Source organism: Athene noctua, chromosome 1, assembly GCF_965140245.1.
Source record: "Athene noctua chromosome 1, bAthNoc1.hap1.1, whole genome shotgun sequence".
Classification (NCBI taxonomy): domain Eukaryota; kingdom Metazoa; phylum Chordata; class Aves; order Strigiformes; family Strigidae; genus Athene; species Athene noctua.
In genome coordinates, this window is record NC_134037.1 from 75,881,958 (window position 1) to 75,895,285 (window position 13,328).

Below are 13,328 nucleotides of genomic sequence, written 5' to 3' on the forward strand. Positions count from 1 at the left end.
GGGTTTTATCCTCTGGTTTCCTCTAGCTGTGTTTTTTACACTATTCCACAGCTGACTGAAATTGCATAGGTGGGTTATACCTTGAGACACATCACAGTCTGTTATGTGCAAGTTTGCGACCTAGTCAGTGAAAGTCCTATCAAAACCAAACCAACAAGTGGGCATGCCTTTGCTTATCCTTTCAAGAGAAAATTGAAAGAAAATAAAAACAGGATTTGGGGCTAAGGCTTGGATTCTTGTTGTGCAGGAAAGAGTAGCATGGTAAAAAAAGATTAGTAACTAGCCTCTGGGAACACAATCCAAGCTTAACTGTCTCCAAGACTTAACTCAAAACCCAGCAGAGTATTACTGCCGATACCAGGACATATAGGGACACCTTTTGTGGTCCTTCCATGATCAAGCAGGTTACAGACCAGGTTTACAGGTGAGACAGTTTTGATGCATAGCTGTAACTAAATTCTAAAGAACATAACTCACTGCACTGATACTGATGTATTTAATCATCACCGTCATCTGCTCAGGGCAGCTGCCAAAGCTAGAGCATCCAAACCTCAGTTAATGACCAAACACCTTTGTAGAAAGGACCGTCCCTCATTTACTCTCTGCTTTTGAAGAAGTAATACAGCTAAAATCTCATTGTTGCCTAAATCCCATTTACAGAGCTAGTTAATGAAGGTGGGAGGGGGCTTTGCAACTAAGACTAGTTTTATTAAACTGTGGTGCCAGACCAAGACCCCTAACTTGGACTTCTTCCCCAGTGCCATGGTAGCAACAATGTTCCCATATGGAGCAAATGGTGAGAGCTGCTTCCTAGACACCTCTGACACATGTAATGTCACGTGAATAAAAGCTAAAAACAACTGTTACGTTTCGTATCTGACATATCTCTTGGTTGAAGGAAGATCATGCTGTGGTAAGATGTGCAATTATCTGCAAACTACAGAAATAATCAGTAATGTGAGGTACTGTAACAAGAATGAATATAAAACCATAGTAGTCCATATGAATGTCAATGATGGACAGAAGAAATTACAGGAGAAAAAGAAAAACAATCCTATCTGTCTTTCTTTGAGTTTCTCCATAAGGTACTGCAGTACACAGGACTGTGCTATCCAGCAAACTGCCTCTTCCATATCTCCGCCTTAAACTGTTTTTGTCAAGTATCATCTTCTTCATAGCTTGGAAAGATGTTCCCTCTCCACGTTTAAGAAGAAAATGAACAGGTGTATCAAAACCTTCTTAAATACGATGCATTTTGCAAAAGAAATACAAACTCAAGCAATCTCAAGAACCCAGATTCCCCACACAAACAAGAGAAAAGTCCCAGTTGCCTTAGCTGCTCTCCCCAGGACAGCGTCTTGTCAGGCAGAAAGCAGACACAGCACGGGAAGTCAGTCCCACTACCTGCCAGGAAGTCCCAGTGGCCACTGAGAAGTCCCAGTGGCCACCGGGAGGGAAGTTCCAGTGTCTGTAAGGCTTCCACGCACCCAGCACCAGCCCTCCTGGCACCTCACAGCAGCCCAAGCTACAAATGTGGCTCTCCACAGGCTGTGCGTCGAATGTGGCAGCACAGACGGGTGAAATGGGGGAACAGCACATACATGCTGGTGAACTGTCCTCGAGCCACATTTCTTGTGTCCCTGTGGCAGTTGTTACAGCATATTCCTGGCGACACAGTTTGACATGGCCCACACCTCTGCGTTGCAAATTTAGATGTGCTCCACTATGGAGCCCCACGGACCCTGCCTCAGGTATGCTCCTAAAGTCCTCTGTGAGAACAGAGTCAATCTTCAATGCTAGACATGCTAAAAGTAGAGAGGGCAAGCTTCAAAATCCAGTAAACCTAGCCTGTTCACTCTAAGATTTTAATTCTCCTGATTTTGTCGCTTTGCACTGTTATCTCAGTTACAGTTTGTGTTAATTTACCAATCAATTAAAATATGAAAAGAAGCTATCATGGAAAATGTTTTAGAGTTGAACTGAGAGACTAAAGCAATTTTAATTTAAGGAGATATTTTCTAAATACATGCCAGTAATTGGAACAAAATTGTCTGAAATTAAGCTTACATTGGATATTTTTCACAAGTTTGACTTGCTTTAAGAACAATTACATTTTTTATGATAATTATACAAGTCTTCTGTAGCTATCACATTCAGTCAAATTAATCTCTAAAAGTGAACACTATTTAAAGAAGAAACATTTATAGTTATATTAACCCGTAAATCTAATTTGCAGTCTCTGCTTTAGAAAACCCAGAATTCAGAGCCTTATCATACCCAGGTGTTAATTTGCATCAACCCTGTGGATCATCAGACTCATCTTCAGTTCACCTGACACAGCAACAATGGTGGTTTAACAGCTTACTCATTTTTATAGCTCATGTTCTGCTCATGCATCCCACTCCCCGTGGCTATTGCCCTCACACAGAGCAGTGGCTCTTGCAGAACCATAAATTAAGTAATCGACAATAAAGATAACCTTCAGTTCTATCTGATTTTAAAGCTATTTTCTCACAACTCATTCTGCATAAGCAGTGTCACTGGTTGGGCCAGCCGAAGAGAGACACCATTTAGTTGTACTACATTTTGCCCTCCCAGCAGTATAAAAATATGGCATTCATAGCAGCTCTCTAACAGGCCTGTTAGCATCAGCAGAGCTATTACTGATACTTCGTAAATATTTGCACAGCTTCACGGCAAAGGGTGCCTTGGGAATGGCAAAATGGTTTCCAAGGAAGAGCTGAAAACTCTCCACTACCAAACCACAGTATCTGTAAAACAAGAACCAGGAGTAAAGGGAGTCCTCTATCTGTAGTTATTGCAGACAAATACTGGCTCAAAATGCTACCACTGTGTTAGTCATTTCACTGCAGAAACAGCAATACTCTCATCCTGTTTAGGATAGCTTATTGACATGGGTTGGCAAGCCTCTCGGGTAAGCAGAGCATGTGTTACACATCTTATCAGCAGGAAGCCAAATGAAGACATAGCTTCTCCAAGCAGGATACTGGCTTAGCTCTGATGCTCACCGAGTAAGCACAACTCATTTCAAGCAGTACCAGTGGTCCCCAGATTTCAATTACTATTATTAAGTAGAGCCAGCACTAGCCAGACAGTCTGTCCTGATTTCAGCTGGGATACAGCTAATTTTTTCTTTTTTTGTTCATAGAGCTAGAATAGGGCTGTGGTTTGGATTCAGTATGGGATTTGATATGAGAAGGATGTTGATAATGTACTTATGGGTTTAGGTGTTGCAAAGAAATCAACTCAGCTCCCTATGTCCTGCCAGTGCCCAGGTACACAAGAAGCTGGGAGGGAGCGCAGCCAGACCAACAGCTGCAAATTGGCCAGTGAAGTATTCCATATCATATAACACCATGCTTAGTATATAAATGGGAGCTGATCAGGAAGCTCACTCTTGCTTCCAGGATTGCAGTTTCAGGATTCTTTCTTCTCTGGGATTGCTGCCCAGGAACAGGCTGGACAGGGTGGTGAGCAATTGCATTGTGCATTACTCATTTGTATTTATTTTATTTTATTTTATTTATTTGATTTTATTTTATTTAAAAAATCCTGGGATCATAGAATCATAGACTGGTTTACATTGGAAGGGACCATAAAGACCATCCAGTCCCAACCCCCCTGCCATGGGCAGGGACACCTTCCACTAGACCAGGTTGCTCAAAGCCCCGTCCAGCCTGGCCTGGAACACTGCCAGGGAGGGGGCAGCCACAACCACTCTGGGCAACCTGTTCCAGTGCCTCACCACCCTCACAGTAAAGAATTTCTTCCCTATATCTAATCTAAATCTACCCTCTCTCAGTTTAAAGCCATTACCCCTCATCCTGTCACTACACTCCCTGATAGAGTCCCTCCCCAGCTTTCCTGTAGCCCCCTTTAGGTACCAGAAGGCCGCTATAAGGTCTCCCCAGAGCCTTCTCTTCTCCAGGCTGAACAACCCCAACTCTCTCAGCCTGTCCTCATAAGGGGGATGGTCCAGTCCCCTGATCATCTTCCTGGCCCTCCTCTGGATCTGCAAGTATCTAGCTACTGTTTGGGTGGCATCAGAAAGTATTGCATCTGTCTTCCTGGTGGAGGCAACGTTAGCAATATAACAGAAGCACGCAAGGTCTCTGGGTAACATGCAGATACTGTTTTACCCGTTACTTTAATTTGGGCGTGTGCCATTTTTCTGATGCCTTCGAGCAGGACAAAGCCATGCGGAAGGGGGTGCACAAGGCTTGCAGTCTTCAAAATCATTTTTAAAATAACATAGGTCTCTTGCCTGAACACATAATGGTAAAAAAAACCCCACTCAAAAAATTAAAAATGCAATGCATCAAGTATTGAAACCCAGCTGACTTCTGCCGGCAGTGTGACTAATCGCTGCTCTCTGGCATTTTTGAACTGCTGAGCGAAGGGAATACAAGAGGTGACCTTCCTCCCACTTTGCTCCCAGAGCCTGGCAAAGAAGTAGCATGCCCGTCTGGGCACAGCAGGCACTGTGAAAGCAAGAAGCAGTGATGCTGGGACCTCTGAGATCATCTAATGAGGATGATAACTAACTAACAGACCATTGCTCTGCTGTCAGTGGGGTACTTGTGTTCCTGGTAACACAAATTCCTGCAGACCTGTCTGCACTAGGGGCTGTTTAAGGTCCTCCCTTGCACAGTACCTACCACACTTGGGTTCTTTGGGGTTTGCTTTTGGGTCCTGAGTCAGTGCCTGCTCAGCAGATGTCCAGGCTCCTTTTCCATTGCCACGTTCCTGTGCTCTCCTCAGAGCCACCCTGCTCTGGCCTGGTGGCCTGGGGACACGGGTCTTGTGGCATGAACTGTGGCTGCGTGTCCCCTCACCTCCTTGCTCTGAGCAAGGAAGAAGTAAGCTCCTTTCAAGTACACACTCACCACTCAGGAGTTTCTCATCTTAACTACAAAACTATGTAATTCATTGTTCTACTCGCTTGCTAAATGTGGTATTTCTAAACAAGAGCATTTTAGGCATTAACAGGTTCCCAGATTCAGAAGTTTAGGATGAACCACGGATAAGAACACATTGTTCATACACAGTGAATAATAACCAAGAGAGTAGAAGATAATGAATGTTACCAAATACAGCTTAAAGGCTGTCATTCTTTTTATTTGTTCTCTTTTAACTAATAAAAAAATATTTCCCACTTGAGTCTACCCAAATTTCAGCACAGTATCTAATACAATATCTAGCACAAATATCTCTTACACCTATGCTAGAAATCCTTGAATAACAGGGTTTATAAATAAAGGGACTGATCTAACCTTACCCGTATGTATCCTCCAAAAGCATATCATTCATGCAGAACACTAATCCCAGTCATATGTTTTGAAATGTGGGGTTTTTTTAAGTTAAGGAAAAAAGAATTTACAGAAAATTAAAAACCTTTATTTCTTTCTTGACTTTGCTTTACTGCTTTTGGAGAAATAGATATTACACAAAGTGTGTTCCCATCCATTAATGCTGCAGGGCAACTAGTTAGCATGGACAGCTGGTTATACCTAGCAATGGGATGTATCTCCAATGTCAGCATTTATCTACTGCCTTGGGAGAAGAAAGATTGGTTTTCTTCTAAGCTGTCATACATACTTCCAGCTCTGGAGTGACCTGAATAGGACATTTCACGTTCAGTTGTCCAGTGATGACGCAGACCAACCAAGTCTGGTGGGCCCTATTTGATTCATCACACATAATTCTGGGTCATGCTTCTGCACAGAACAGAATGGATCACAACAAATAAACAAACAAACTCATCTCAGAACTTTTAAAAAGATGAAACCAGCATTTAGAATTAGCTTTTTCCTGCTCAGGACACTTTCGTAGTGATTTTGACACATTTGAGGCCCTGCTGGACTGATGCTGTTACTCAAAGCAGAGTGAAAAAAAACACTAAACAGTCCCTACAAGTGGATGTGAATTCCTATAATGCAAACATTTTTCTGCAATGTATGTCATGTATAGCTTACTTTGTTATAGGTATGACAAACATTTTATTGGATCTTGTTTCAGATTATCTCTGTGATTTCTCTTTACAAACATAAATATGCAATTTACATTTATAGACTTCAGTATCTTTATATTATATATGTATCATTCATACCCCCAAGGTAACAATTTTGACTTGATTAGACTACACTGAATGAATCTAAATCAGTGGAATTTAGACTTGCTAAAGTCAATTTATAATCCATGAGAGACAATCTCTGTATCTTCAGTGCTAACTTTTACCCTCACCATCAGAAGCATGTTTAAGCAACCCTCAGAGGAATAAAGACCACAGATAGAATATAAGATAATCAAATCCAGCACCAGACTGCTGAAAAGCAAGAGTCAGCTCCGACCAGCTGAAGCAGAATTATGATGAGTGTCGGTGGTCAGGAACCGTTGACACGCAGCTCAGGGACATTGTAGTGCCAGCATGGTGGAAAAATCATCTGATGTTTGCTGAGAAAGGCAGAAGGCTTGCTTTCTCCGAGGCATGCTCTAATGTGACTTTTGAACCAAGATAAGCTTTCCCAGAAATGAAAACAGGGCTGCATCATACACCTCCCATCTGCTTTAGTCACTGCAGGGATCCAGCTTTACCCTGCAGCTCAGTCATCAACTTCCCACTTCCCCCAGAAAACAGTGAAGTTGTGCCAGCAACACACAGGAGACAAAAAATTAGTAGGGAAGAGCAAAGACAAAACCAGTACCGCTGCCACAGTTCATACAAGCCCTGTATGGGGCTGGCCCAGACCGAGGGCAGCTGGCCCATGCCTCAGCTGTGAGGGCTCAGCCACCTCACAGCTGTGCCTGATGAAGCAGCTATTAGTCCCTCGCTGGCTCCTTTTGCTTTTTCTTTGCTCTGAGGTTTGCTCTGGTTTGCATGCAAGTAGCTCTCCGTAGGGGTGGAGTTGACAGTGGTGGTAAGATGAGCGAGCCAGTGTCTTACCATGAGGAAGGTAACAGGGAGCAGCCTGAGCTGGGAGAGGAAGGGAATTGGGAGGGGAGTGAAGTGGCTGGAAGGTTAGTTGTGTATGTGTGGCTGTGATCCTCCCCTTTATCATCAGGAGAGAGAAGGTGAGGAAGTGGTGTCTGCTGATAATGTCTGTTATCTGAAACACTAGAGTCAAAGCTGAAAATAATCTGCTTCAACTGCAGTAAATGAATGTTGTTTGTCACTATGGTTTTAGATACTTTGTAGTTTCAGATACCAGTGTTAATGGTTTGTAAGGCAAACTAACATACCACAGGGCTGAGATGCTCTGTTCTTGGTAGCTGCCTGGCCTCTTATAGGATGAAGTTACAGAAGTAGGTGATAGACCACTAGGGCTTCTAGATTATCTACTGCTGTTGGGCAACAACTGATTCCCTTCAGGCTTTACCTGTAATAGAGACAAAATAAATAGACTGTATTAAGGTCGAATCATGTTGGATTTATAGGTAGGATTGAGATTTGATAATGAATCATGTGTTTTAGGAATATTGCCTTTTTCTTAAAAAAATACCTTTGACTTGACGTAAGGAGCTGGTAAGAACAGCTCCCCTACTCTGAATCTGATATTCTTAAAACTGAAACCACCTGGGAGTACTCATAGCTGTGAACTTTTGATGGCATGCAAGCCAGAAGGCTGTCTCTGAATCTAACTTGTAGTACTATACCAATCAGGTCTGATCCTTCTTAAACGTCCACTGACAGTCTAAGATTTCAGCTTTTTGGCTCCTTTCCATTTTAAATGTGGATATTTGCAGTACAGTTACTTCAGTGAAGCATCCCAGTTTGGCTAAAGTGAATGGGAAGTTGCCTTTTCTATTGAATTTTTTACAGCTTTGGTATCTTTCTGTATTTAAATGTGAGCTATAGCTCACAACTGACAAATCTGGCTACCTGGAAGGCTAAGCTGATATCGAGTTTCCCAAGAGCAAAGAAGAAGAGTGATCTGATAAACCTTTTCTCAGCAATTTTTTACTGGGTTCTTCAAAGTCTGTTGGGTAACCAGGAAGGAGAGTAGGAGAAACTGTAGGGATGCTTGTGACTTAAAATTGAGTAATTTAATTTGTAACACCTTTGGAAAATATAATATCGGTTCTGTGTGTGTGTCGCTGCTGTTTTCCCCTTGCTGTTTCAAAGGAAGGCATATTTCAAGCTGCATCATGGTCGGGAGTTGGAAGTAGGCTGTTAAATTCTGTGAGGACCTCTGGGGGAAGTTTGCAGAGGAGTTAAGTTTGATGCTGTGGGGCCCAGGTGAAAAGGAGATCCCCAGATCAGTAAGTTTTGTGCAGGTGGGCAGTTGGGTTCCTCAGGCTTTTGCCATGTACTGCTTTGGACCTGAGAGCAGCAGAAGGCTGTATTGGTTGCCTCTCATCTAGCTTCTGCTTGCCTCCCTCCCTTATAGGAGTGTCCCACATGACAACAGTTTAGCTTTCTGGAAGCTAAACTGCCTGAGGCAGGTGCTAGACTGAAAAATAATCTTTCTTTCATTCCATATTAGCAGAGTCTGTCAATCAATTTGATACTGAGCCCCCAAGTTGGGTAGATTGATAGCAAACAGTTGGTAGTAGGAATTGGGGTGTTCTGATGTTATAATTTTATTATCCTGCTTATAAAGATTTTTCTTAAAATCTGAAAGCATTTAAGCCTTTTTTATGTTACCACCCCTCTTACATGCTCCTAAATAATTTCCAGAGGAGTGACTGGCTTCACTTACAGCTGCCTTTACTGCACCTGAAAGGGAGAGGCAGCTGGAAGAGTCTGCCTTTCTATCGTTAATGGAGAAATTACGGGTGTGTGACACAGTGTGCCTCTGCTTGGTTAGCAGTGCAGCGCTCAAGTACGAAGGTAAAAACAATTCTGAGTTAAGTGCTCCATACCAAATATGAATGGGTATATGAAAATTACACCAGCAATTGTAACTTTGGCAACCAGCACTCCTGGGTTATGCTGCTCTTCCACCATCTATTGATGTTCAGAATCCTCCTCTCTCGTGAAGAGGCAAGTGGTGAAGGCAAAGACCTTCCATGAGTAAAGAGCAAGAAAGACAAGGACTGAAAAACTACTGTTTCCTGCATTATGAAGCCAGATGGGTAAAATGAAGGATATGCATTAGAAAGCTGATGCAATCATTCAAATAACTGGAGAAAGAGCTGCCTCTGTTTTTTGTAGGAAGCACTTCATTGAACAAAGTGATTTCATATTTCATTACTTTTTAACTATGTACAAAGGCTTATTTGTAGCATAAAGCCTTCTGGTAGTCTAAATAGGAAGATTTTTAATCTTAAAATACTTCCATGGACTCACAGAGTGGTTGAGGTTGGACCTCTGGAGGTCACCTTGTCCAACCCCTCCCTGCTCAAGCAGGGCCTTCCAAGGCCAGTTACCCAAGACTCTGCCCAGATGGCTTTTAAATATTTCCAAGGATGGAGACACCACAATCTCTCTGGGCAGCCTCATATTAATGTTTCTTGATGTTCAGAGGTAATCTCCTGTGTTTCAGTTTGTGCCCACTGCCTCTTGTGCTGCCACTGAGCACCACTGAAAAGAGCCTCGCTCCATCATTTTGCAGCTTCCCTTCAGGCATTTATATACATTGAGTCCCCTCTTTTCCAGGCTGAAAATTCCAGATGTCTCAGCCTTTCCTCATAGGAGAGATGCTCCAGTCCCATAAACACCTTTGCATCCCTCGGTAGTCCACAGTTATAAAAGCTAGCATGAATGGCAGTCTGATTTAGATTATGTATATGAGACATACAAGCTAATAAGCAATTATCTTAAAATAACACAGACTAGTAAAGAGAGCTTATAATATGCAGAAGCATTAACTAATTGCAGACAAGAAGTGACTGTTTTGTGGATAGTAGTAGACTCCCGGCTGAAATAGGATTAATTTCTTTCTATGGAATGCCTGAACTCTTCAGTCTACACACCTAATACGTGGAGTTTTTTAGGCCTTGTTTTCTAAATGAAGCAAACTGATATCTTCCTTCCCAGGAGTTGCTTCTGTTAGGGGAGCATCCCTGGCAGTTGTTGATGTTTACAGTGAGGACTTAAATGTAGTTGGTATTTTTATATATATATGTATATTTAATGGCATAAGGGAGTTTGTTAAAATGAGCTGTGTAGCTAGAAGGAAATTATGGTATATTAAATCAAGACTCTCTTAAACTTTTGTAATCCATTTCTTTAAACTACCTGTTTAAACCTCCACCTACTTGCTTGCAGAGTGATTAAGTGCTTACCCATGAAATATCCTGTAAATACTTTGACATAGATTGCTAACCCTGGACTGCAGTATGTCATTGTGATAACACTAAAAATATATCCCAGATAGATATAGGTCATAATTACTGTCATACTTTCATCCTTCAGTATTTGCAGCGTAGGAAGAAAAACTGGAAATAGAAAGCCTCCGAGATTAATTCCTTAACAGAAAAGCTTTTAAATACCACCAGTTTCAGGGAGAACACTGAGTTACAGGTACGCACGCACTACCGATGAACTGAAGGGAACTGTTAAATGTATAAACAGACATAGCACAGTGTTCTTACTAAAGATAGGGTAAGGTATGTATAAAAAACTGGAGGGCTAAAGTATACCAGAAGCAGGATTAGGTTGTTTAGGCTCTTCTTCTATTTTTTTTTTTTTTTCTTTTCCCCTTATATGAATACGTCAATATTATCATATGAAGTCCTGTTGAGGAAAATATACCATGGCTGTGAAATACATATATGAAATATCTACATGTGGTCTTAAATCCTCTGGATGGAAAACGGAGTGAAACCTGAGCTGTCATTTTTCAGGGAGCTTTAGTACCTGAACTGCTCCAGAAACTAAACAGAAAGGTGATTTTGCCTTTGACTGTTGTTGGTTGTCTGGAGTTAGATGTGCCTGTGCTGGGAAGGTGGATCTTTTTGTAAAGGCTGAGATGTAATGGCAAGGCTCTTTAAGTGCTTATAGAGTCTGAGCTACAAATGAAATGAACTGAGCAATGCTTGTTGGCCACTGCAAGTCCAGAATTCTGCCTATTCATGACTATCATAAGAAACTCTTGTCTAGGCCAAAAGACAGAATTCAAAGCATGTGGAAAACTTTGTAATGAGTCTTAATTTCTAGATGCAGGCTCCCTTCTAGCATAGATAAAGTCTTTGAGAACAACAGTTTTAGATTCTGGGCCCTACAGTGCTGATTAAGTTATCTTGTCTGTATAGCTCTTGGTGCCTTTTTTTTTTTTAATATTTCTATGTAAAGGTTTGTAGTCAAGAAGTAAATAGCTCAGAAATTAACTACTCATTCTGAAGTCTGGTGCCTTCATGTCAGTAGGTTATAGAAAATTGGCAGCCACAGGTGAGAAGTTCTTGGCCCTGCAAATGAATAGCCAGGACCCAAAGTTAGAGTGTAGCTCTGCTTTTTAGAGTCCTTGTAAAAAGAGCATCTCTGAAAAGTCTGTCCCTCTGATGTCATATCAGAAGTGCCTGATTTATTTAAAAAACCCCCAACAGATAGAATTTAGAGATTGTATTATATTCTTTTGTGCTGCCAACAACAAAGGCAAAATTCTGGCCTAGTATGTCCTTAATTATGCACTGGCAACCTAATTTTCTTGAAATTTGGCTTTCACTGACACCTTTGCAGCTACGTTCATTTTAATTCTGCTTAAGCCTGCTGAAAATGTCATGGGGAGAGAGTGCATTTGCAAATCTATTCCTTGACTTTTAGTATATGTGCAGTATAATACAGTACAGGTGGAATACCAGGGGGCAGGAGGGAGTTGTTCCAGGCACGCACTTGGGTTGGTGGAGTGACTGTGTCCTGCCTGTTGTGTCCTGCAACAGTGAGGTAGTGGAGGGAGATGCCTGCCTATTCCCAAAACACTTATAGGGCTTTGTGGGGGAGAGGGAGGATAGCAGTAAGGAAAGTTCTAGCAAAAACCACTTCTGTAGTGCATGTTTAAACTCCTTGCTGTAATTCTACAGTGAGTAGTTTGTCAAGATGATATACTAACACGTATATTAAATTAGCCTACCCAACCCCGTCAAATCAAGGTATTTTGGGAATCGAAAGGGCAATTCATTCAGTCCATGACAGACCCTGTGCTTATACATATAAAAGATGGTTTGTGATAACAGAAAAAGTTTCTTACACATCCCCACTCACAGACATGAGCACAGATTGTATTGACATTAAGTAGTATCTCAAGAGATAAATTTTTAATGCAGAGTCAGTTCTTATATGGCGTTCTAAATACTGCACTGAAGGCTAAACATAAATGTTTGCAATCTTCAATCAAGAAACTTCAATGGGGATATGGGAATAGGTAATTGGCCAAATTACTTACTGACTTTGATATGAATGTTTATTTGGTGCTTGGTTCCCTGGAGCTAAAGGATGAGATAATTGCCCCAGCTTTCAGACTCTCTTCTTTCTCCTGCTCTAAGATAAGGGCACATTTCTAAGGTGATTATTACTTAATTACTTACGTTATGCTGCTAATACCCATCAGATAAACTCAGCTTTCCTTTGTAAGTGTTGCTGAACAAGAATATTAAGCGGTCCTGGATTGGAGTCAGGGGGAGCCCAAATCGGGATATCCCGCTTCCCTGCCTTGCCCCTTGGTGGGCAGAACAAGACCTGCGAGTGGCTGATGGGGGAGAGCCCTGAAAGGCCCTGCAAGGAGAGACTGGCCATGATGGGGAGTAAGCCCCATGGAGGTGCCCAGGCAGCTTTGAAGCCAGGTGAGATTTTTTTTTTTTAAACATTTTATTTTATCATAGAATGTTTAACTATCATTGGCATAACCCTGTCCTCTTATACATAGTTGTCTCCAGTATATATATCAAAGAACTGAAATAATGCCATATCATCATCTATATTGCTTCTTGACCCATTCCTGCTGGACGGGTGGTGCACTGGACTGATCTTTGAGACATGCTTCATTATAGTATTAAGATTTCTCATTTGCCTTGTCAATTCTGCCAGGCTAGGAGGGAAATGTATATGGCTGTGGAATATCTTGGTTTTGATCACATCACTTAATCTAATTCTTGTGCTAGGTACACATTGTTTGAGAGAAGTATAACTACTACTATTAGAAACTGGGAAAAAACAAACTCATTTTCTTAAGCATCTGTCTATCGGCTACTCAGGCAAAATATATTAAGAGAAAAATTGCTCTCACCATTTAAGCTGTATACTGCATTAACTAAGCTGCCATATTTTATCCAATCTTTGTGGAAACAGATGTGCTATAATCTTAATTTATCACTCGTCTTTCCTTTGCAACTGGGTTAAAAACTAACAAGTGAATCTAGCAACTGCAGAC